Source organism: Ictidomys tridecemlineatus, chromosome 3 (genome assembly GCF_052094955.1).
Source record: "Ictidomys tridecemlineatus isolate mIctTri1 chromosome 3, mIctTri1.hap1, whole genome shotgun sequence".
Taxonomy (NCBI): domain Eukaryota; kingdom Metazoa; phylum Chordata; class Mammalia; order Rodentia; family Sciuridae; genus Ictidomys; species Ictidomys tridecemlineatus.
The window spans coordinates 119,282,280-119,308,482 of NC_135479.1; the positions used below are offsets into that span (position 1 = coordinate 119,282,280).

Genomic DNA, 26,203 nt, shown 5'->3' on the forward strand with positions numbered 1-26,203 from the left:
TCAGTGTTTATGTACTACACATTCTGAGATCTTTTGTTTCTCATTTTGTAAATGAAGAACTTAGCAACCAAGGTGATTAAAGACCTAAGGAAGACTTCACAGCAAGATGTAATAAATGTACTCCCTAATATTGCTTTCAGGAGTTGTTAATATATATTGTGATTGTTTGTTAACTCTTTGATTATTTTCTCTTTTGACTTTAACCATAAACATGGTTGATAGAGAAGCAGCAAAATCCTCCTGAATTTGAAATGTTTGAAGCAATATTACTTTGAGATAATGGAGTTGTACACTAGTACATTCTTCCAGGAAAGCTGACTGAATTTGACAGTAGCCTTATTAAAAATATCAAAAAGCAATTTGCTTTATGAAAGACAATACAATTTTCATTGGGCTTTAAACAAAGGATTTCAGAGGTTCTATTTGATGTATACGTTTATTAAAGTAACATTTGAAATATGAATTATTGTTAGTGTTTTTGAGGCATGGTATTGTTTTATTATGCTTTCAAAGGTACATTTCACAACATTTGTGAATTTTAAAAGGAAGACAATGACTTGGCCATTAAAAACACTTCTTGGTCTGGGCTTGTAGCTCAGTGGTAGAGCACTTGCTTTGCACATGTGAGGCACTAGGTTCGATCCTCAGCACCACACAAAAATAAATTTAAAAAAATAAAGGTATTGTGTCCATTACAACTAAAAATGTTAAAAAAACACTTCTTATCTGACAAATTATAACTAATTTATTTTACACAATTTTAAACATTATCTAACATAAATTAATCATGTATACTATACATGATAGTTATATACATACAGATATAGATTCATCTGTTAGATGTAATGGATGTATAATAAATATCAGGGTGGATATAAATAAATAAAAATATAAAAAGTGCTTTGTTTCAGTCTGTATTATTATTAATCTAAATTTATAATGACATTTTTAAAGCCTCTGACAAAATATTTTGCAATGAAAGAAGTGGAACTCTAGTTTTGGAACTCAACCATGAGATGTTTGCTTATCAGCAGTGTTTAAATGAAAAAAAATCATCATCATCATTACAAAAATGGGCATCAGGGGTGCAGATGGGACAGCTGTTGTTCTTTAATTGTGACTAGATTAATAAAATGCCATTTTTACAATCCATTTAAAACTTACCTATAGGGAATATATTTTAGTACCACTTTGGGTGCCTTTTGGTTAATAAATTCTCGCCTTTTGAGTGTAAGTATTTGGCTTCAAATCCCAGGTACAAGTTTATTAAAAATTGTAATAGTTCTTAGAGACTATAAAGTGAAATGAAGTGCACAAAATGTGTGTTTCCAGTGCTTGACTTTAAAACGATTTTTTACATGACTAATTTCAATATTTTCAACTTAAGCAGACTGTTGTTGAATTTAAATGATTATTAAATATTTAACCAGACAGAATATATTATTTTCAAGCAATTTTTTTCAATTTCTTAATATTGTTTTTAATACTAAAAGAAGATGAGTCTTGCAAAATAGCATGTTATACTAATAATTACAGATATAGTAATAAGTATGTGAAAGAGTTTATAACTTTAGACCTAAGTTTAAAAATATAGCTATTGATAAGTGGTTGCTGATCCATGCTTTGTGAGGGCTGTGGGGAGAATGGAGGAACTTTGAACAAAGGGTAGAGAGGGAAGTCGAGGAACCTGGGGAGAGGAATGATGGTGGAATAAAATGAATGAGATGAATATCATTACTTAGGTACATGTGGTGTGACTCTACATCATGTACAATCAGAAAAATGAAAAGTTTTGCTTCATTTGTGTACAATGAATCAAATGCATTCTGCTATCATATATAATTAATAAGAACAAATAAAAAATAAATTTAATAAAATATAGCTATTATAGTTAATAAGAAAAGAGCTATGAGAAACAGTCTGTCAAATTGTTAAAAATTAAAACAATTTTGTTGTTGTTTGTTTTGTTACCAGGGATTCAACTCAGGGTCATTTGACCACTGAGTCACATCCTCAGCCCTATTTTGTATTTTATTTAGAGACAGGGTCTCACTGAGTTGCTTAGTACATTGCTTTTACTGAGATTGGCTTTGAACTCGTAATCCTCCTGGCTCAGCCTCCCAAACTGCTGAGATTACACATGTGTGCCACCACACATGGCTGTCAAATGATTTTTAGGATATGATAAAAATACACATTTTTATATTTGGAATATGATATTAAATATTTCGAAGATTAGCATAATTTACTAAACACAATTTAATCATTACATAAACAAATGAAAGAGAATGTTTAAAATCTATCTTAATAAATAGCCTGATAAATAACTGATTAGAATGAATAAATAAATAAACAAACAAACCATGGTGATACTGTATGGCTAATTGGATAATAAGTATGCCACATTGCCACAGTGAAGACAGCAGTCTGTCTAAAGGTGTACAGTGGGAATAACCAATGTTTTCCCCTTTGTTTTTATATTATATTTTTACTTACCTCCAAACAGATTTGGGACAAATTAGAATAGAAGAACACTTTAGAAGTTGTATTGCTTCATGGATTATCAGCCTTCTTTTCTCAACTCCTGAACATTTAGTGTTTATAACTAGTGAGATGAAGATTGTGAAGCACTGAGACAGGACCATAATTGGACAAGAGTCCTGAATTCCATAACTTTGAAAAGAAACTGACCTAAAAGTGAGATGTGTCTCATTACTGGTGTTTCCCTTCCCTCAGAAAATGAGCTTGTGACTGGTTTAAAAAAGTTTGGTGGTACAGAGGAGAGCTTGACATCGCAGAACTCTCACTGACAAAAATGTATAAGCTATCACTGTTCCTTGAATGCTAAGTGAAGGCATAAGACTCTTGGAGTCAACTCCTGTGAAAAGTAGAAATCAGAGTGGTCACAAGATTCTTCCAGTTCCAAAATGCTACAAGTTCATGTGGTACAGGCGCTGGAGCTGGAGGAGTTTACAGCCCATTGTACACAAGATTGCTCTTTAACCAGAGGGAGACCAGGTGCATTTCAGGGCTCCCTGACTTATTTCCATTAAGTGTTACCTTCTTCTGAGAGCTCTAGTTTTACAAATAATGCTGAAAAAATGGCCTCAGGAAAGGCCCAGCTGAGACTGAGGCCTCCGTAAGACTGGAGGTGCACAAGAAACCCACAGTGAAGTGTTTCCTCACGCTCTTCTCCATCTTCATGGATCTAGTGCTCCCTCCCAATTTTAAACCTGTAACAATATCTACTCTGTTACCTACTCCAAATATGTTCTCTTAAAAACTCCAAATCCTCTGACATTTCAGGAATACCATTGTCCTTCATTCATGTTTGAGTTCCTTGAGCTTGGGGGCATGGTGGTTTGGAGTGGTCTGAAGAATCCTAACATTTCATGTGGTATCTGGTATATTTCCAGTATCTACTGTAGTGTTTCATTCTCTTTTTTTTCCAAGAATGGACCTTTTCAAAAATTTTCTGATCTTAGCCCTTATAGATTTTGATTAAAGAGTGATGAACATGGTAGAATAGAAGTATAAAATCTCATTTGTTGACAAAGGCCTTTACTAATAGTTATATTCTTACAAATGTTACTAATAGAATCCTTGGCACATGAATGTGTAAGGCAAATATACATAAATCATTAGTTTATGTTTTAATTTTTAAAAATATGATTTACTTACTTTTAAATTCAAAGAGCAGAGAACATTAATTTTGTAAATCAAATGGGAAGGTCCTCAGCCTGAGGTCATCTGTGACATTCTAAAAGACAAATTTAACTTGATTAGATGGCTACTAGATACCATCTTTTAACTCATTAATTCATGTGTGTATTTTATGTAAAGTTCAAGCCTATCTAAAATGTTTTCCTAAATAGGAAAGTTTTCCCTTTGTCATTTTTTTCCAGCACTAAGGATTGTCATTTCTTGATTAAGAACCTATAGAATTAAATTGTATTGAGTGATTTTGAGTGAATAAAGCATTAAAAAGGCATAGTGCATGGACATTCTTTTTTTTTATTGGTTGGTCACAACATTACAAAGCTCTTGACATATCATATTTCATACATTAGATTGAAGTGGGTTATATGCATGTACATATGTATTTTTTATACATATGATTCCTGAGATACATTTACAAGAAAGCTGTGTCAACAAACACATTGTCAAAAACATTTCAGAAATGTGAACAGCATATTATAGTGATGCAGCCACATCAATGTTTAAGCAACTCAATTCATAATTGCCAAACTGTGAAACCAACCTAGATGCCCTTCAATAGTTGAATGGATAAAGAAAATGTGGTATATATACACAATAGAATATTACTCAGCAATAAAAGAGAATAAAACTATGACATTTACAGGTAAATGGATGAAGTTAGAGAATATCATGCTAAGCGAAGTAAACCAATCCCCTAAAACCTAAGGCCAAATATTTTCTCTGATAAGTAGATGGTAATCCATAATGAGAGGGTATGGGATGAGTGTAGGAACTTTGGATTGGCCAAAGGGAGGTAGGTAAAGGGAGGAGGCATGGGAATAAGAAAGATTGTGGAATAAGACGGATGTCATTACCCTAGGTACATGTATGATTGCATGAAGGGTGTGACCCTACTTTGTATACAATCAGAAAGTGAAAAATTGTGCCCCATTTGTGTACAATGAATCAAAGAGCATTCTGCTATACCGTATAACTGATTAGAATGAATGAATAAATAAACAAATAAAATAAATAAATAAACAAACAAACCATGGTGATACTGGTTAATTGGATAGACTATAAATATGCCACATTGCCACAATGAAGATAGCAGTCTTTCTAAAGGTGTACAGTGGGAATAACCAATGTTTTCCCCTTTGTTTTTATTTTATATTTTTACTTACCTCAAGACAGATTTGGGACAAATTTGAATAAAAGAACACTTTAGAAGTTGTATTGCTTCATGGATTATCAGCCTTCTTTTGTCAACATCACCTTTTTTATCCCTTTGCCTTCAACCTACATTCTCTTTAAGCAACTGTAGTCTCTCTTTTCACTACCACATCAAAACCACTCTCACTGTCACCAATGCCTTTCTAATTGCTAAACCCAAAGGAAGCTTTCCAAGTCTCGGGGTTGTGCCAACCCATATCAGAAACTGAGATAAGAGGAAAAGGTGTGTATCTACTTATACTTATTAAAATACCCTCCCATATTTTGAACTGAGGGGAAAAGATGAATAAACATTCTCTCCACAAAACCATATCTAAAGTCCCAATCTATTGGCACAGCATTATCAACCCCATAAACCTACCCAGTGGGAAAGCAAAGGCTGCTCAGACCCAGGAAGTGCAGGGTGTCCTGTTGCAGGATCATAAACATCTGCCTGCCTTTCATTTTTATATTTTTGTTCATTGTGGATTCTTTTTTATTGATTCTAATTTTGCCATGCCCCTCTACCCCCTGTGCTGGGGACTGAACCCAGGGCTTTGGGCATGCTAGGCAAGTGCTGCTCTACCACTAAGCTGCAGCCCCAACCCCTTAATTCTTACTTGAAAATAATATATCTAAATATTACTTCTGTTGGTTAGTTGTTTTTTTTTTTCCTCCTGAACCTTCTTTATTTTGTTTACCCAAGGTGAGTGGGTCTTTCATCTCACCCCTAATTCCAGCCCTGCTCACAATACTTGGCCTCACTCTAGCCCTTGATACTATTCTTTGTGTCTACTCAATCTGTCTTCTCTGAGCTTCTGTGATACTTTTGTCTCATGATTCTTTATCCTTCACCAACAAATAATCCTCTTCAGTATTTTACTTAGGGTTTTTTTTTTTTTAAACCTGGGATTGAACTCAGGGCACTCGACCACTGAGTCACATCCCTAGCCCTATTTTGTACTTTAAAAAGAGACAGGATCTCACTGAGTTGCTTAGTACCTTGCTTTTGCTGAGGCTGGCTTTGAACTCAGGATCCTCCTGCCTCAGCCTCCCAAGTCACTGGGATTATAGGTGTGCACCACTGTGCCCGGCTAATTAGGGTCTTCTTTTCTTACTGCTCTTCCAGCTTTAGTGGTCTCAGTGGCTCATCCCAATGATCTAAACAGACTTCCATTTATACTCTTATCATCAGTGTTCATGCATTTCCTCATTACTTCATGGCTAGACAATTGTGAAAGGCTGCTAATAAAGCCCTTTTATCTTCATATTGGCCTATCTCTGATCTGCAATTCAGGACAAATTATTTTTTAAGTGGATATGTGATTCATTTATTAAATAAGTATTTCTTTTTGTTTCAAACACTGTTTCCAACTCTGTATAAATCAGGAAATAAAAGAAAATTGTAAGCCATATTGATTAGAACAATATTATATTCAATAATGCTAGTAAAGTTAGCAATCACTAACTTTTTTACGCATATATTAAAATACAGAGTGATTAGTCAAGATGCCCTTGTCCATACTTCTAGTAAGTACCAGGGCCAAGATTCAAACCTAAATAGTCTCTATCTGTTGTACTTGAGAGCATTTTTTCATGAGTTTTAATCCTCCATATAATCTAATGAGATGGTAAATAACATAATTTTACATAAAAGGAAATATGCCCAAGAGTGATTTACTTGCCCAAGGTCTCAGAACTCATGGTGTAGGTGGGATTGATACACAGAGAGTTTATATATATACAACTTTCATCTATCATCTTTTTGAGTTATTTGTCCAAGAAGCAATTATCCCTAAAGCCACAGATTTTAGCTTACATTTGTGGACAGCTGGCAGGGCTACTGTCATTATAAATATGAAATATAGAAGCGCAAAGTAGCCTAATGTTTTACTGGTAACTTATCAGGCTGCCCTGGTGGACTAAGAATTTGGCACACAACACAAAGCCTAGAGGACTAAGTCTTAGGTAACCATTAGTTACTTATGAAAATATTCCGTGCAGGAGGAACAAGGCTTCTTTTAACTTCTATGTGAATAATCATTTTTCTATAGTCAACCTTATGAATGAAATAACTCTTTTTTATCAGAATATTATTAAATAAGGTCATATGCTAGGAACCTGTGTCAATCCATTTGGCATCTCTGATATTTTCTAGACTAACTTTCTAAAATCTCCTACCCTGTTGGTAACTGTATACATCAATTGCAGTTAATAAAAGTGATAAATTAATAACTTACCATCATTGAGTGATTACTACCTAATAGGTTGTAGTTAACCAAACATGTTCTAACTAGTTTTACTAGTATTAACTCATCATACCCAAACAACCTCTAAGGGGCAGATACCATTGCCATCTTTCCCCACTTTTCAGATGTAACAGCTGAGGCTTGGTGAGGCTAAGTCACTTGTTTAAGGTCACATAGTAAACAGCAAAGCTGGGCTTTGAGCCCAGGGAGCGTGGGTTGGGCCTAAGTAACTAAATACAACAAGCCTACATCTGAGGAATATAAACCCTAACAGAGGCAATCTCCAGAGGAGAGGTATTCACTTATTCCTTCATTTAGTATTTCTTGACTACCAACTCCAGTAGACACTGTTCAAGGTCATTTTTAGATTATGAAATATAGACATAGTTATGTGAATTTTACAAATTGTTTTAGTCAACTTTCCACTATTATAACCAAAAAACCTGACAAGAAAAGCATAGAAGAGGAAAAGTTTATTTTGTTTCACAGTTTCAGAGGTTTAGTCTGTGGTCAGCCGTCTCTGTACATAGTTCTGAGTCCCAGATGAGGCAGAACATCATGGTGGAAAGATGTGACAGAGGAAAGTAGTTCAGGACATGACAATCAGAAACCAGAGAGAGCTCAGCTCACCAGGGACACAATAATACCTTCCAAAGTCATGCCCCCAATGACCTACTTCCTTTAGCCACAAACTACCTGCCTATAGTTACCACCCAGTTAATCCATATCAATGGATTAATGCATTGATCAGGTTAAAGATCTCATAACCCAATCATTTCACCTCTGAACACTTTTGCATAGTCTCACACATGAACAATTGGGGGACATCTCATATCTAAACTATAACACAAATGTCCATAGGATCTATTAAAATACTTTTCTTTGAACTTAGTATTTTGAATATACTAGTCAAAATTAGTTTTCCCATCTCAATTATTTTTTATCTCATCATTTGCCAATTGTTTTGAAAAAAATATAAATTGATGGGCTGTAATAATAGTAGGAGAATAGCCTCCAGGGACATTTCATCTTCTCACTAGTTTTTAATGTGTATGAAATCATAGCACTACATATGCTAAAGACAAGCAAAAGGAAAAATAGTTCATTTATTTTATCCCACTAGTATTGACTAATTCTCTGTAGTATTTTGGCAAAGACAGGCTCTTGTCTAATTTTAAATGACTCAATTGAAGAGGCTTCTGCTAGAGGTTGATTGTAGAGGCTAATGGTCTTGCTATGAAAGGTTTCTAACATTTAGCCTAATTTTCCACTTTTTAAAATTCCAGAGCAGGGCTGGGGATGTGGCTCAAGTGGTATCATGCTGGCCTGGCATGTGTGCGCCCCGGGTTCGATCCTCAGCACCACATACGAACAAAGATGTTGTGTCTGCCAATAACTAAAAAATTTAAAAAAAAATTTAAATTCCAGAGCATTACTCTTAACTGCTTTCTGTAACTTACTCAGCCTCTGCTGCCTCCTTGTTTCTTGGCATTTGTGACCCACTGTCCTTCCTAGATAGGTATTGTGTCTCCCCACTATGAACTATTGAGCGAAGCAGTTTCTATCTGGGCTGTTAGTTGCTAGGCAAAGGGATAATTGTGTATTCTTCCTTTTTGAATTTGGTCTGTGCTATGCCTAAGTGTGCTAAACTATATATTCATTAATATGTGATTTAAATATGTGAATTTTAAGTCTTTGAACCAGAGTTCTAATCATCATCAATCACTTACTGAATTCATAGGTACAAAATCCTGGCTCCTATTTCCCAATTATTCTATTACATGGCAGGTCTGAACACTTTTCCTATTTTCCACAGATATATGTCAAAATAAAAGAACACTTAAATGACTATTGAATAAAATGTTTATATGGATTTTAGACATATGAAATCTATGTGTCACTTTTCAAAAGAAAAATGATGGTTATATTATTGGGGGAAAACATAATGATTTTTTATGACTAGGAAATGATGTGAACTTTCTAAAGGCTGTCAGTCAATAGTTTATTCTTATTGATTGATGCATGTTTCCTTTAACCTTTACATGAAGACTCTTCAATAGGTTAAATAATTTTATTATTTATTTCCTTATATAGCTGCCAAGGTCACACCATTAAAATATAATACATTGAGGGCTGGGGCTATAGCTCTGTAGTAGAGTACTTGCCTGCCTTGTGTAAGATTCCCTGGATTCAGTTCCCAGCACCACACACACACACACAAAAAAAATAATTATACAAATGATTCATGGAAACAAGAGTGTTTCAAGAAGAAATAACTTTGTTGTGCTTGTCTCATTGATTTCTTGGCATTATTTTTAGTGTATAACAACCCTTTTAGATCATACCCATAGCTCTTAGAGCTAGTTCATGTTCTAGAGAGAAACAATGAAGGAGAAGGATTTATTGCAAAGTTAAAACATATGTTGTTTTGTGAGAATTTTATATATTATACCATTTCAATGTAACATTAATTTTACGGTTAATTCCTAACTCTCACAAGGCTTGTAGGTGATTATTCTATATTTCTACCCATACACTATCATAGAAAGTGTGATCTGGCCACATTTGTGACTGAGCTGGGGTATGCATGTTGGAACAGATCCTTGATTAGCAGAATCCCATACTGAGCGGCAGTGCCACTTCTCCCATGTGCCTGCTGAGAACCATTGTGCAAAGGTTTGTCTTGACAGGCAGTCCTATAAAATTGCAACTTATCTGCTATATTGCTTTGATATTTCAATCTATTTTTGAATAAGTTTTACACTTTGGCATTTGGTATATTGTCTTTTCTTGGATATACAGCTGGCGGCTGTATTAGTATTCACTAAAAGTGCTGCAGTAATTCCCGCATCAAAACAATCCTGCTCCTCAGTTTTATTTCATACTAAATACAAGGTGTCATATTTCAACACTGGTAAAAGTTAATTAGGCTCTTCTAATCAATCACAATATTTAAAGAAATCAATCTTCTATAGCCAAGCCAAATAATTTTGGTCAGGAATATACAAATGTTTCTCTCTTTTTCTAATCTAATGTGGTTCTCATATTGTAATGTGCATTAGAATCACCCAAAGTGCTGATATAAACACAGATTATTGGGCTCCAACAGCAGAGATTCTGATCTAAAATCTAGGATAGCATCTGAGATTTTTCATTTCTATTAAGTTCCCAAGTGAGGCTGATGCTAGCCAAGAGACTTCTCTTGCAGAATCAATGGATTAGAATATTGTGTAATCACACAGCTTAACATATTATGTCCTGGCATCCCTATATAGGACATCTATCAAAACTTAAATCAGGCAACGAAATTACTGTATGTGTTAAGTTTTTATAGGTAGTCCACAAATGGGACATGAGGACATATGGGTTAAGGCTGTCACTCCTCTGATAAGATCTTGTCTGGTGCCCACAGTGAAAAACCACTGATCCAATCTGCTGGTTGGGAAAGTTAATCTGTAATGGACCCATAGTAAATATTTTAAGCTAGTGGGCTAGACGATGTCTGTTGCAACTGCTCAATTATAGTTGAGTTATTATAGCAGGAAAGCAGTCATAGACAATATATAAATGAATGGGTGTGGCTGTGCCCAATAAAAACTTATTTACAAAACATGCAGCAGACAGAATTTGGCACAGAGGCCAAAGTTTATCAATGTCTGATCTAATTCATCAACAAGAGCATGTGTCTTTCTTAGCTCTTAACCTGTCTATATCATATATCATAAGCAACAGCCAAGTGCCCAACATTGAACTATGATTTGTGGAGATATACATAAATAAGATTTTTCCATTCCTCTTTAAGAGATCAGAGTGTTGTGTATTATAGTGTCGAAACAATTAGAATAAAACTAAATGTCAGTTCTGGAGTAGATTACATGAGATAGGTCAATTTTGGATAAAGTAGGCAAGACAACAAAATAAATGTCCTAGAAAAGCAGAGCAGCAAAAGAAAAGGCACAGAGAGAGTACAGTGTATTTTTCCAAAGGATAGTGAGGATATCCTTGATATAGAGAGGATTGTAGAAGTACATAGAAATATGTAGAAATGTTTAGTACCAAATGCCACTTACTGGCATTTGTTGTGTGTATTCTAGGTATTGGCAAAGTGATGGGTCCTGGGGACAAAGCTCATCAAGACAACAGTCCTTGCCTTCAAGAGCCTCAAAGGTGGAGATATCAAAGGGTTCAACTGCATCTACAAATATTTTGAGTTAATACATTTAGATTAATGCAGGCTTTTTAGTTGGTGCATTTTAGTTGAAAATGATACTTACATATTGAAGATAGGAAATTTTTATTAATTTTTGATCAGTTGTAGAGTGGCTTGAAGAAAATAGTTTTAGGAAAAATAGGCAATCATCTCATAGAAACTAATAAAATGGTAACCATGAAAATTTTATTTTTTAATATTAATTCTAGAGGAACTTTGTGCATTACAGGTAGCATGTGTTGGGTTGGGCTCTTCTTTCTAATACACTGTACTCAAAAGATCCAGAGTTAGCAAATGAATATGTTTGTATCAATACATATCAGAATTAAAGACAATTTTAAATAGTTGTACCATTGTGTCTCCTTAATACAATGATATGTCATTAAAATAATTTATATAGATAAGAAATTATCAGCTGGGCATGATGGTACATGCCTGTAATCCTAGCAGCTCAGGAGGCTGAGACAGGAGGATTGAAAGTTCAAAGCCAGCCTCAGGAATGTCAAGGTGCTAAGCAATTCAGTGAGACCCTGTCTCTAAATAAAATATAAAGTAGGGCTGGGGATGTGACTCAGTGGTTGAGTGCCTGAGTTCAATCCCTAGTACCACCCCCCAAAAAAAACAAAAACAAAGAAACAAAGAAGGATTTAAAAAGATAAAGAGATTATCAGTAGCTGGAAATTTTCAGAGACTTTTATTGTTAAACATTAAATGTAGGATCTGGATGCAGTTGAGTATAAAATAAAATTTTTAGTGGGAACTAATGGTAGATGTTGGTATGATATTTGAGTGAAATAATTACTGAACTTCCAGTTTCAGTATTCTGACTTTCTTTAATGCTTGGAAGTTCACAAGGAATTCACTCATTCAGGTTTTCATAAGAACATAAGAAAAATCATATCTCAAATATTTTATTTCAACACAAGAAACTAGAGTTCATCTTATTAAGCAAATAGAATTTTTAATATGGGGTTGTAAGAAGCAAGGATCAGTCAAAAGGTACTGTCTTAGACAAGGAGATATATATCTGTTTAGCTACCTAACCCAATTTACATAGTTTGATTCTTAATCAAATGCAGGGATGCAGATGGCAGCATGCCATTTTGATTCAATTGGATGCCAAGGGAAAGGTTAAGGAGGAAAGTCCCAAGTGACTTAGCATTTCTTGAGATTCATAGCCTGAATACTTAGGTGCCTTGGTGCACATATCTAAATCTTTTTGTTTTGGCTCCTTTAATGCTGAAGGAGGGCAGAAGCTCACATTTATACTAAAATGATAATGGATTTGATGCACATCTTGCCCATGATTAGAACATTGAGACACTTCAATAAAAGTTGAGAATTGAGTAGTGTCCTTCAATTCTCCCCATTCTGTATCCCATTTACATCCAAACAATTGAGATATTCTTAAATAATGTCTTTAATTATGTATGTTTGTGTGTGGTGTACATGTGTGTTTGTACCTGTATGCTTTGATAATATAATACCACTAATTCTTGAACTATAGAGTTTACTTAAAATATTAGTCTACTTGGGCGCTCTAAACAGAATTTCAGAGGATGATTTAACCAATGGAAATTTATATCTCACAGTTCTGAAAGTAGGGGGAGAACAAGATTAAGGTGCCAGCCAATTTGGTTGCTAATGACTCTTGGAGATGGCTGTCTTTTTGCTATGTCCTTACATGGAATAGACAGAAAGAGAGAGTGCAAGTTCTCTGATGTATTCTTTAAGGGTCACTAATTCCACTATAAGGAGCCCACCCAAATGATTTCACCTACCTAATTACTTTCCCCAAAGGAAATTACTCCAAATAGCATTATATTTGAAGGTTAGGGTTTCAACATGTGAATTTGCGGAGAACACAAATATTGAGTTTATCACATTGGCTTCTGTTAGCCAATTAGGTTAATCTTATCAAGAGGCTCTGAAATTTTTGATAAAACAATTAGATGGCACTTCCAAATTAGTGAACATACAGGACCTGCTTTAAATTTTTTCCTCTCTAAAAGCAGAAAGAATTTTAAATAAAAATTCAGAAATATTATTTAATGCTTTTGGTGCTTGAGGACTTTATGACACATTATTATATTCTATTATGTAAAGCTTAAGGAAGATGTGAGATTTGAAAATGAGGGAAAAAAAAGCTAGGAGAGCAGAGAAAGTAAACTAACCTAACAAAATGTAAAGACATGTTTTCCTGTCCACGTCCTGTATGATATTGCAAGTTGACTTATAGAAGAAAATAATACCGGTTTCTTTTTATTATTTTTATAAATGACAGAGAACATTTTATAGCTTTCGAGTGGCTCAGAGCTAAGATAAAAATGTAAAAAATAATAAAGATGAAAAACAAAGGATCCAATTAACAGAATGAAGACAACCTATAAAATGGAAGAAAATATTTGCAAACTACATCTGATGGAGGATTGATATCCAGGATATATAAGAAACCTCAAAAACTCAATAGCAAAAATCCAATCTTAAATGGGCATTAGATGTAGATAGACATTACTCAAAAGAAGACATGAAAGTATCCAACAGGTCATTTAAAAAATGCTTAACATGAATCATCAGGGAAAAGTAAATCTAAACAACAATGAGAAGTCATCTCACTCCAGTTAGGAGGGTTGCTATCACAAAGACAAAAGATGAGTGCTGGCAAGGGCACAGAGAAAAAGGAACTCTTCAACACCGTTGGTGGAAATGCAAATTAGTACATCCATTATGGAAAAGAGTAGGTAGGGTCCTCAAAAAATAAAATTATAACTACATATGACTCAGCAATCTCATTCCTGGGTGTATACCCAAAGGAAATGAAATTAATGCATTAGAGATATCTGCATTTTCATGTTTACTGCAGTGCTATTCACAAAAGCAAAGACACAGAAGCAGCCATCAACTGATAAGTAAAGAAAATGTAATTCATTTACACAGTGGAATACTGTTCAGTCCAACAACAAAAAAATGAGATCCTATCATTTGTGAAAACATAAATGGAAATGGAGGACATTATGTTAAGTGAAATAACCAAGGTACAGACAGACTATACTTAGAAGAAACAGATTAAATAGCAGAAATAATTTCTGATGTTCTGTTGCATATTAAGGTGACTATACATGATGTACTATATTTTTCAAAGAGCTATAAGAAATTGTCTTTATTGTTTCACTATGAAGGAATGATAATTATGGAGGAGATACTTTTAGCCCATTATGAACATTGCACAATATATACATGTATCAAAACATCACCTGATACCCCCAAATCATGTAATTTTTATGTGTCAAATAAAATAGATAAATAAATATAAAAGAAGAAAAAATGAGATTCTTTGTAATTAATAACATTTATTGCTTGATATCACAGCCTATCAGTATGAAATGGAGAATAACTTTCTTGGCATCAAAAAGTGTAAAATAAAATGAATAAATTTAATGTTTTAAGATGTTATTATGCTATTAGTCATTTATTGAGCACCTAGTACATGCTAGACCATGTTATAGGCACATTATAAGACCATGTTTCTAATTTTCACAATAGTTCTAGTGTTACCTATTTTCATGTTAGGAAATTGGTAGTTGTAGGGTTACGGAAATTACTCAAGGTCACACTTGTTTTCAAATGAACAGCCACCTAGTCCTAGATATAATCTAATATATATCCCTGCCTTTTGTTAACTTTTAATCTGCAAAGGTATAATGAATCGTTCTGTGTCCAATTGAGTGTTTTCTGCTTTACCTTTTATATTTAGTAGCACATGGTAGAAAGTAAATGGGCCAGGGCTGGGGATGTGGCTCAAGCGGTAGCGCGCTCGCCTGGCATGTGTGCGGCCCGGGTTCGATCCTCAGCACCACATACCAACAAAGATGTTGTGTCTGCTGAGAGCTAAAAAATAAATATTAAAAAAAAAAAGAAAGTAAATGGGCCATTTATGTTTGCTGAATGAAGGTGCAAATGTAAACACATGTAAAAGGTGAAAGTGAGAAAAGTGTTCTGTGCATACATTTGTCCTTGAGATAAAATACTTTGCTTAAAAAAGTCTATATTTTCTTGACTCCCCACAAATGGTACAGAATTTACATGTACTTACCATAAAATGAACTTATAAAGTAACATTAAAAAGAATCAGCAATAAAAAATTCAAGAACCAACTGATAAATTATCTGATACAGCTCTCAATTAAATTGATTACTTCCATTTTTTAATTTATTAACAGGAAATGCACATTGACTGTTAGGCACCTGGATGAAGAGTCCTGGGTTCAAATTATCCATCTCCTTTACCCTACAAAGACCTGGTTGCTGTAGGATCATTTAATTGAAGTAAGACCTAATTAATTAGAATGTAAGACTTTTATTCTTAAATCAACTTTTAATAAGGTGACTTGGCCTATTTCTGTGGTGTGCCTAGATCTGCTAATTTTAAAAGAAGAATGCAAGCACTCTTCTCTGGCAAATTTTATGTATTTTAATTTCTATTCATCTTTTATGGATAAACCCATTTTGTACAATAATAGGTAAGTATATCAATTTCTGTGTGCTCTTAAAATTGGTATAATCTCTTTGCCTTTGTGTGCATCAATTCTTTTTATTTAATTATAAATGTCATTACAACTAATTTAATTAGGCTCTCTTTTTATTGTTGTTTGTTGACGTTACCAATGATTTTTCTAAAATTTAACAATGAATCTATGCTGGGTGTGATGGCTTATGCCGGGTGTGATGGCTTATGCCTATAATCCCAATGGCTCAGGAGGCTGAAACAGGAGGATAGAGAATTCAAAGCCAGCCTCAGCAATGGCAAGGCACTAAGCCTTGTCATTGGGTCAGTGAGATCCTTTCTTTAAATTAAATACAAAATAGGGCTGAGGATATGGCTCAGTGGCCAAGTGCCCCTGAGTTCAATCCTCCATACCCACCCCTGCCCAAAAATAAACAATTCGATCTATGCCACAATACAGTGTGACCACATATCAGTTATTACTTTTTTTCTCAAGTATAGAGATATTTGTTGGCCTCTTGTAACATTTCTTTCTATATGGCCACACACAGTCTTAGACTTCCATATATCTACTGGAGTTTGAAGACATGCTGAAAAAGTTTAAAACTATTCTTGGAGTTGGGGGTAGGGGAAGATGCTACTGTGGGATCACAATGCTTTACCTGTAGAGCACTAGCTATCATCAATGTTCAGATGCTTGTTCAAGTTTTCTTTGTATGAAATTTGACGTGGTGTGCATAATGCAAAGGCTGTAAAGACAGCATAGAACCAAGAAAGGACCCAGCATGACCACCAGCATACTTTAGGGGCTTGGATGAATTATTTAACCTTAGAATTCCCTTATACCCTGATTTAAGATTTGATCAGAGAAAGGTGACAAGATCTGTGCCCTCAAGGGTGAGGAAGATAATACACATTTATGAACTATCCGGGGGGAAAGAGGCTGTGCCCCTTATAAAGCCATTCAAGTTCAAGTATTTTAAAGTCAACTAAGTAATTAATTGGAGAAGAAAGTAGAAGAATTGGAGGAGGAAGTGAGTGGGTTTGGACATTGGATTGAATAAATTATAAGGTCACTTCCAACCATATATAAGGCTATAAAATTATGTTATTATGTAAAATCACTTATTTCCAACCATATATAAGGCTATAAAATTGTGTCACTTTTTTAAGAGAGAGAGAGAGAGCGAGAGAGAGAGAGAGAGAATTTAATATTTATTTTTTAGATTTTTCGGTGGACACAACATCTTTATTTGTATGTGGTGCTGGAGGATCGAACCCAGTACCGTGTGCATGCCAGGTGAGCGCGCTACTGCTTGAGCCACATCCCCAGCCCTAAAATTGTGTTATTATGTAAAGCACTTATTGCCTAACATTTGTTGGATCCTATCTATGTTCCATTTTTAGTCATTACAAATGAGTAAAATACATATATATATTTTGTTTGAATTTCTCTGAATTTTATAGTAGAAATGGGAAAAAGGTGATTTTTACTTTTTTTTAAAGAGGTACCAAGCATTTAACTCAGGGGCATTCGGCAACTACATCACATTCTCACGTCCCCCACCCCCACCTTTTGTATTTAATTTAGAGACAGGGTCTCACTGAGTTGCTTAGTGCATGGCTAAGTTGCTAAGGGTGGCTTTGAACTGGAGATCCTCCTGTCTCCTGAGCCACATGAGACAGACAGGCATGAAAACGTGATTTTTTTTAACCCTAACAATCCATGCTACATGATTCATCAGTGTAATGTTTCTTCTGAAGCCCTTTTTCATTTATTGACCTGGAATGTGAACTTCTGATCTACTATAGTGACTAAGATTAAACCCTAGCCCGAAAATTACCAATTCTCTCATAGTTGGTATTTTCACTAAAAAATTATATGAATCCCTAATGAAAGAGAGTCATACCACTTGTTTGAGACTAGTTTTGTGGTTCTTTAAGAAGTGCCTGAAAGTTTTAGTCTATTTTTAAATATTGACATCGAAATCTTATTTCATATAGAAGACACAAAATTAGTAGTTTAAATGTTTATTTCCTAGCATAATATTCTAGCTTTATCAAATGTTACTCCTCTGATTTTCTTTATTTTCCTTTTTTACAGCAATCACATATATTTATTCATTTTTATCACTTTTTACTGCCTTTCAAATCTGTACCTTAACTGGGATTATAAACGTATTTTATCAGTAGCTAATGGCAGTTAGGCACCAGGCCTAGTGGAAGATGGGAAATAGCCAAGTCAATATATTCTTGAGGTCTTGTCTATTTTCTTTGGCTCAATTTAAATCTGAATATATGTGTACAAGAAAATGGAATCCAGTACTGTTGGAAGTCAAATGTGTTTTCCTAATGATAAAGGAATAATTAAAAGGTACTGGGATCTTTGTACTATTACTAGTGCCCTTCCAATATCTTTCTTCGTATCTTCGTTACTCATATGCTTTTTGTTACTCATATGTCATGAATGTATACATTTATAGACAGAATCAAGGTTACTTCAGTTATGATCTGTTTTGAGAATGGGCATAGTGCTTGATGCTGTGTCTCTTAGGTGTTTTTTCCACGTGTTAGTAGAAACCATTAGTACCATAACCACCAAATTACGTTAGATTTTTGCAGTGATGGAAATCAAACCCAAGGCCCTGTGCATGCTATATGAACACTACCACTGAGATACAACCCCAACCTCATAATTTCTTTCTTTCCTTCTCTCTTTCTTTTCTTTTCCTCTCCTCTCCTCTCCTCTCCTTCCTTTCTTTTTCTTTTGAATGGTGTCGGGGGTGGTATTGGCTAGGGATTGAACTCAGGGTTCGTGCTTGCTGGGCAAGTATTCTCTTACTGAGCTACACCAAAAATAATATTTTGGAAGGGTTTGGCAATAGATGTTACAGTCAAGCTATGTTATTACAATTTTGAGTACTTGCTGATCATTTCTTCACAGCCAAGTTAGAGCTGAAGAATTTAGATGTTAATGCTCAAAGTGATTAGAACTATTACATCTGCTCTTTGACTGATCCACAGTATTTTATGTTAGTAAAAAAGTATTGGCTCTTTTGTTTTTAACTTGTTGTTATATCCTCTAAAGACTTCACATATTCTAGAAAATAAAAATAAACAGAAGTAAAAATGTTTGCAGTTAAGGTACAGCTATATGAGGAGATTTTCTAGTAATGACCCCTGTATCCTATGATCTTGTTTTATAGAAGAAATTTATAAAAAATAAATTACAAGAATAACTAAGCATTTTGTTTATTGTCTTTAAGGAATAAATTCACACGTTTATATTCAATGCTTTGATCACACAAAGTAGACATTTATAAAACCTAATTATTTGTTTCTTATCTTATGCATACATAATTAGTGGCAGGAATGTCTAATTCATTGTTAAGCTCATTGATTTCCAACAGGAAAATGAACTAATGCAAACATCTAAATTAAGGTAGTTAATTGTCACTTTTCTTGTCTGTAATCTTTGTCATTGGTTCTGAAACTACAAACCGTCATATTTGAATTCCTTCCATTGTATGAAAGATGTTCTGATATCCACTTAATATATGTTCACCTTTAGCATTTGACATTTCCTGTCATGGCTTTCAAATGAAGTGTTTAATTAAAATCACATTGCCATTGTTTTAATAACCTAGAAAAAATGGGTATGAATTAAATTCTTTTAAAAAGAAATGACAATGGATTTAAGAATACAGTAGCTCCTGTTTAAATATTGCAGTTGTCTGAAAAATTTTATAAAATATTCTTATTATCAAAATCTAATTTAGAGTTTAATGATGCAGTAAAGTTGAGATGTTCACAAAGAAACCAGAATAATAGCAGTAAAAACTTAGCCATAGCTTAGTACAATCTAACCAAAATTTTCTGGTCAATTAGATTTGATTGTGTTAAACAGTGACACACTACAAAAGTAATTAGGGATCACATATTATTGATTGGCTCTATGCTGAGGCTAGTTAGAGGCACTTTAGGCTGCCTGAGATTTGACACCACCTTCTGGAAGTCTTTAAACCAGGATAGATGCAATTTTCACAATTTTTATTATTATTTTTCTTAAGAAGTTTCTCCCTTAACTGTTTAGTAAATGCCATTTGTCCCAGAATTTTCTATGTGCTATTTTATTTTACTTAAGAAACAGTCTTTGATGAGGGTGCAAAGTTAATTTTAAAAAAGGATTGTTAAATGATCAAATGGGAGCAATTCAATGGGGAAATAAATCCTGGTACCATACACCATCATAAAACCCTCAGGATCTGTACATTTCTGACCCAATGGATTTAAAGAGAGAATCTTTCTGATATTTTAATTCTCATGCAAGGGTTAAATAGAGAGAAAACTAATCATAAAAGCCTTGAGGTACTTTTCATTTTCTGTCCTTAACTGTACTTACCCCAATATAAATTCATCTAAAATATGGTTTTATAGTTATTTACTCATCATGAGATTAGCTTTGTTAGGAAGACTCATACTATTTGTTTAAAATCAGTACCTTATACTTCTGTAATAATTATTTATATAATTAAATATTTGCATTTTATTATATTATTTCTGGCATAATATTAATTTTGTATTACTATAAACCCACTCTTAAATCCTAAGTTATATTAAATTTATATATATAATGTGTGCCTTTCAGAAGACAAACTTGTAATAGTTTCCCTTCTAAAGGTAAAAGAGGACATATATATATAGTGAATAAAAATCAACTATTGGAATCTAAATGATATTTTAAAGAGGAAGAACCCAACTCATTAACTTTTGATTTTATATATATAAGTTGTTAGCTGCCTAATTTCACAAGCTTTTTAAAGCTCCTCACATATAGTTCTTGATATAAATTTCAATGATATCAACTTTTGACCATATTAATCAGTTTGGCAGCAATTAATTAAGTACTTGATTCTCAAAATTGTCTTTAAACCAATGGCTTTCATTTTCTCATACAAATGGAATAAAACAGTAACATTTCTTTGCAAATATGATACATAACCTCTTACACTGTATGAACTTCATATCTTCCTGTGTATGAAGTGAATTAACTTTTTTTTTTTTTTTTGGTACTCGGGGCTACTTAACCACTGAGCCACATCTCCAGTCCATTTTTTTTTTTTTTAATTTTGATACAGGGCCTCATTAAGTTGCTTAGGAACTCGATGTTTGGCTGAGTCTGGCTTTGAGATTGTGATTCTCCTGTCACAGCCTCCAGATTTTCTGGCATAAAATACCTTCTTGTTCTTGGAACCTCCTTTTCTGTTTCTTCCAAAGAGAATGATTTCTAAAACTAATTTTTTTCAACCTGAATGTTCACCTTTTAATAAAAAGTTGTTTGTGCTGCTATAAAACTCATTTTCTTGATTCTTTTACTCTTTCATACTCTAAAATTACTCTAAAATATTTCAAAGATATCTCATACAAATATTTTCAGTGAATCTAGTGCTATATGTGAAATCAGATAATTGAGGAACAAAGATAAATATGCTGCAAATTTTCTTTTAAAATATTTACCTTCAGTGCTGATTTTACATGAATGATTTTAATGTAGTATGCTATTATATAATGTGAGCATATAAAAAGTAGTACAAAAGTGAGATGAGGTTTTAACTCCTAATTATCTATTTCCAACTCAGATCAATTTCTAACTTCAGGTCCAAAGGCTAGTCTTTTCTGAAATCCATACCAAGCCAACATATCATAACATAAAACAATATGTCATAAATAATTATGTACATGTGCATTTTTAACTTTATCATTAAATATGAAAAATTGATATTTACTTGAAAGTATGTACTACTTCATATTATTTGCTTTTTTATGTAATTGTTTCTACTTAAACAAATTACACTGGTTTTAGTTAAGGGAAGAAGAAATTAACAGAGGTAATAATTAAAGAAATAATATATTGAGAAAATATAATGACACTTTAATAATAGTTTTTTCTATCTCATTATATCTCAATTTATTTAACTATTATAATTTTTGTTGAATTTTTACATTTTATAGACTATATTATTATGATTTTAAAGGTAAATATGAGATTATAAAAAGAATGTAAATGTCCTAATATTTCATGCAAAATAACAATGATATTTTCTTTCTGTCTCACAATGAAGTAGGATATTTTTATTTTTTGAATTATTTTCCAATAATACTTCTCTGAATTGCCTGAAGCTGTAGGCCATCCTTTTTTTAATATAATGGTAATACTGAATAGAGTCAAACATATAATCCACCTCCATGTGTATCTTTGTTCTTACCAATTTCATATTTCACTAGTTCCTGGTATCACCCTGATGGGTTAATATCAAAATATCTTGTCAACAAAATCATTTGACGATTTAGGATTTTACTTCTTAGCAGTGGTGGATATTTATGTTTGTTAGAATTGGGAACTACAGGGCTGTGGTTATAGCTCAGTGGTAGAGCACTTGCCTAGCCTGTGTGGAGTTACTGAGTGTGAGCACCATATAAAAATAAATAAATAAAATAAAGGAATTATGTCCCTCTACAACTAAAAATATATTTTTTAGATACTTATAAACTAGAATGTTTCTCTAAACCTCAATTTTTGGGGGCTGTCATGTGTTTTGTGCCAATTGTTTGTACCAATTGCTGAAAACTGAAATGTATTGCATTCAACAGTGGGGTTTCCCAGGATATGGATTTTTTTTTTTCTTTTTGGTAAAATCTGAATAGTACCAAGCAAATTGCACTCAAAAACTAGTGGATGCCTTCAGATATAACTGGTACTCAACAAACCTAAAACATGCTTTTTTTTTTTTTTACTGTGGCTATACTGAAAATATATATTCTGTCTCTCCATATTGCACTAAATTCATGAAACAAGAAACATGGAAACCATCATATTAAATCACTTTCTCTTAACCTTTTTCTAGTAATTCATTAAGCCTTATGAAATAACATGGACTACCTTTCCATGGTTCCAAAAGTTTAAAATATTAAAAAATACACAGAAAAGCCTATCTCCTCCCAAGTTTCCACAAGTCTAAACCAGTAATCACTCTTACTAGTTTCCTGTGCATCTGTATATGTGTACATGCAAATATCCATACCATTTTTAATTGTTTCCATGCAGTAATAGTCAGTTCGATTTAAAAAGGAGAAGAATGGACACTGTGAAGCAGGCAGAGGTCTTTAGAAATTCTGAAATCAATCTAGGTAATATTACCCATCCTATTACCCAGAAAATAAGAAAATTCCTTATTCTGTTCTTGGTTATAACTCATGGATCTTGACTGTACTCTCTAGAAGAATCTTCTATTTCTATTATCCTCCTTAGGAACATAAAGAAAGCATGGGAGAATTTCCCTCGTGGGTGGCTGAGCCCTTTCTCTGCCTGGTTCCTGCCCATAGAAAGTTGGGAGCTTAACAACATTATATATGTCATGCAGTTACAGTATTTTATAACTTTTGTAACTACGTCTCTCCTCAAACTAATTTTTCTCCTCAGTGTGTTTGATTTCAGTCAGTTCTACATGCCAAAACAAACAAACAAACAAAAAAAGTTGATTTTCTTAGATGACTTATAAATATAATTGTATTTTTAGGTTGTCTTCAAATAGTACTAATTTTACTTTTTCCTTTCATATTCTCTCTCTCTCTCTCTCTCTCTCTCTCTCTCTCACACACACACACACACACACACACACACACACACATTCTTTCTCTTGTTTAATTTTTTTACTAGTATCTTCCAGTATAATTTCAAATAATTCTGATGATGGTGTTTTTTTCTGTCTTGTTTCTGATTTTATTGATAAAGCTTCTAATGTTGCTCAATTAAGCATGTGATTGAATTTTGGGCTAAGCTAGAAATTGTATATCCTGTAAAAAAAATTGATATCTAGTTTTATTTAATTGAATATCATTATTAAATTAACAAATGGCTGTTCAGCATTCATAAAGGGAATAAAATACCATTTTCTGGGATCTATTTATATTATTGTAAATGTTTATTGATGGGTTGTCTAATATAAATTTATAAAATCTTTAGATAAATCTCACTTGAGCATGGTGAATGATTCCCTGCATTTATCCATGAATTGTGTGCACTAATATTTTATTTAAGACTTTTGCCTTGATAAGAATCTCTATGTCCTGACTTGAAAATTTGGATATGTGGGTTATGTGTGTGTATAATCCTGCTTTGGCTTTGTAATTTTATTTGAGGTAATGGATATTGAACCCACTGTCACTTTACCACTTAGCAATATTCTCAGCTTTTTACATTAATTAATTTATTTTATTTTGAGACAGGATCTCACTACCTTGTCAAGACTGGTTTCAAACTTGTGATCTTCCTGCCTCTATCTCCCTAGTCACTGGAATTACAGTGCACACCACTGTATCTGGCTGTGTGTGTATTATTTTTGTTGGAACAAAACATTATCTTAGCTCATATCCTGGAATATATTTTAGAAGCATTAAATCTGATCTTTAAAGATTTATTTTATTAAAAAATTTTTATGAGAACTATCTAGAATTACTGCTTTCTTTCTCCTATAGAAAAAAATTCTCCATTTCTTCTATGTAGTTTAGTGTTTAGATTTTCTGTTTTCTGAGGTCAGTTTTGATAAATTATATTTTATTAGGAAATTACTCATTTTGTGTGGATTTTCAAATTTATTTGCACAGTATTTAGCAAAAAGGTTGATCACAATTCTTTTAAATGGACACTGTATTTTTTCAGTTATTATTTTCATTCATTTTTGCTTATTTATTCCACTTTTATTTCTTTTCAAAAAATAAGCCCACCAGTGATTTTTTTCATTCAAGTGATCAACTCTTGAATGTATTAATTCTACTATTTTTGTTTTCTTTTCTTTTTCTTTAACAAGTTATTCTGCTTTCCTTTTCACACGATTCCACTTCTAAATCTTGAAGCTATTTGCATAATGTATTTATTTTATTGATTTTTGGATAAAATATTTAATAATAATAAGTTTTCCCTAAGTAACCTGTTTAATTTTTAATAACTACATTTTAGAGAAATGAGAATCAAGTATTTCATGCAAAAAAATTAGTCTTATGTAGGGCATAAAGCAAGTAACATGACATTCTTTGCTGGAACAAAACATTTTAATGAGATAGAAATAACTAAAGTGAGCCAGGTCATGGAAAGTCTCTTTTTACATATAATGGTATATATTTTGATATTAAATTTTTCTATACATATAATAAGAGTGGTGATGTATAATTACAATTTACATACTTGTGTATCTCTTTTGTATATATATATGTGTCTCTGATAATTTGTTAATGTATTTACTTTCTTATTGGTCTTCTTTTTTCCTCAAGATTTTATTCAAAATGTAATGTGGATGAAATGACCTTATAAGTTATGAATTCCCTTCTACTCTATAACCCTTATATTTGTTTTTAAATTTTATACTTATGGTTTTAATTGATTTTTAGTTTACTGGGAAATAGGCAGTACTGCCTATTTCCAGAAACACACTTTTTATAAGCAGGACTACTCTGAAAGCCCAGATAGCTATGAAACTTGAGAGTCTTCAAGAAGGAATGGGTGTCAGGATGGCAAGATGGAAAGTGTGGTGTGTGAGAAAGTTTAGACTAGTTTATCTCACCTCCCCTAGCCAGTGATCATCTCTGTTCAGCTATGAACTGAACTGCCTCTCTCCTGCACAAATTCATACGTAGAAGCCCTAACCACCTTTCTCTTTGGGACATAATTAGGCCTAGAGGAGACCATGAGTGTGAGGCCTAGATGAGAGCATTAGTGCCCTCATAAGAAGAGATAGAAGAAGACATTGTCTTTTTGTCCCTGCTTCTCACTCTTGCTCTCATTCTTTCATGATAGGATGCCGTAAGAAAGTGGCATTCTGTAAACCACAAAAAAAGCTCTCTGGCAGAACTTGACCCATCCTCCAGAACTGTGAGACTTAACTCCCATTGTTTAAGCCAATCAACCCCTGGCATTTTGTTATGCAGCCTGAGCTACCTAAGTTAGTGATATTTCATTTCATTTGTGGATGCCTCTGCTAACTATTGTATCTTTTTAAGGTAATAAAATGGTTATTACCTTGGTAGGAATTATAAGGAGACTGGAAACATTTGGAAAATGGGTTTGTTTTATATTTTCTTGAAATATGCATATGTTTTTAAAATTTATATCAGGAAGGCAATGCAGAGGTATAAAAAATGTAGTTTTCGAATGTGTGATAAAATATTTTAAAGTTTTAATTCAGAAATTATTATTTAATATGTTTAAGTAAATTATTGGAAAGTATGATTTCTTTGGGAATGAAGATTAACAGAGTATGAAATAATTACAGTGTAT

The 26,203-nt window shown here is 33.3% G+C and overlaps 1 protein-coding gene across 3 annotated transcripts in view; it reads left to right on the forward strand.

Moving 5' to 3' along the window:
* Positions 1 to 26,203, forward strand: part of Naaladl2 (N-acetylated alpha-linked acidic dipeptidase like 2) — a 1,184,425-nt gene that overhangs the window by 246,759 nt on the left and 911,463 nt on the right. For 2 of the 3 annotated variants that reach the window (XM_078043670.1, XM_078043672.1), the window contains one exon: positions 15,590 to 15,695. The exons of the other annotated variant lie outside the window; for it this stretch is intronic. The gene's annotated coding sequence lies outside the window, so the exon portion shown is untranslated. The remainder of the gene's footprint in view (positions 1 to 15,589; positions 15,696 to 26,203) is intronic. 3 annotated transcript variants of the gene reach the window in all.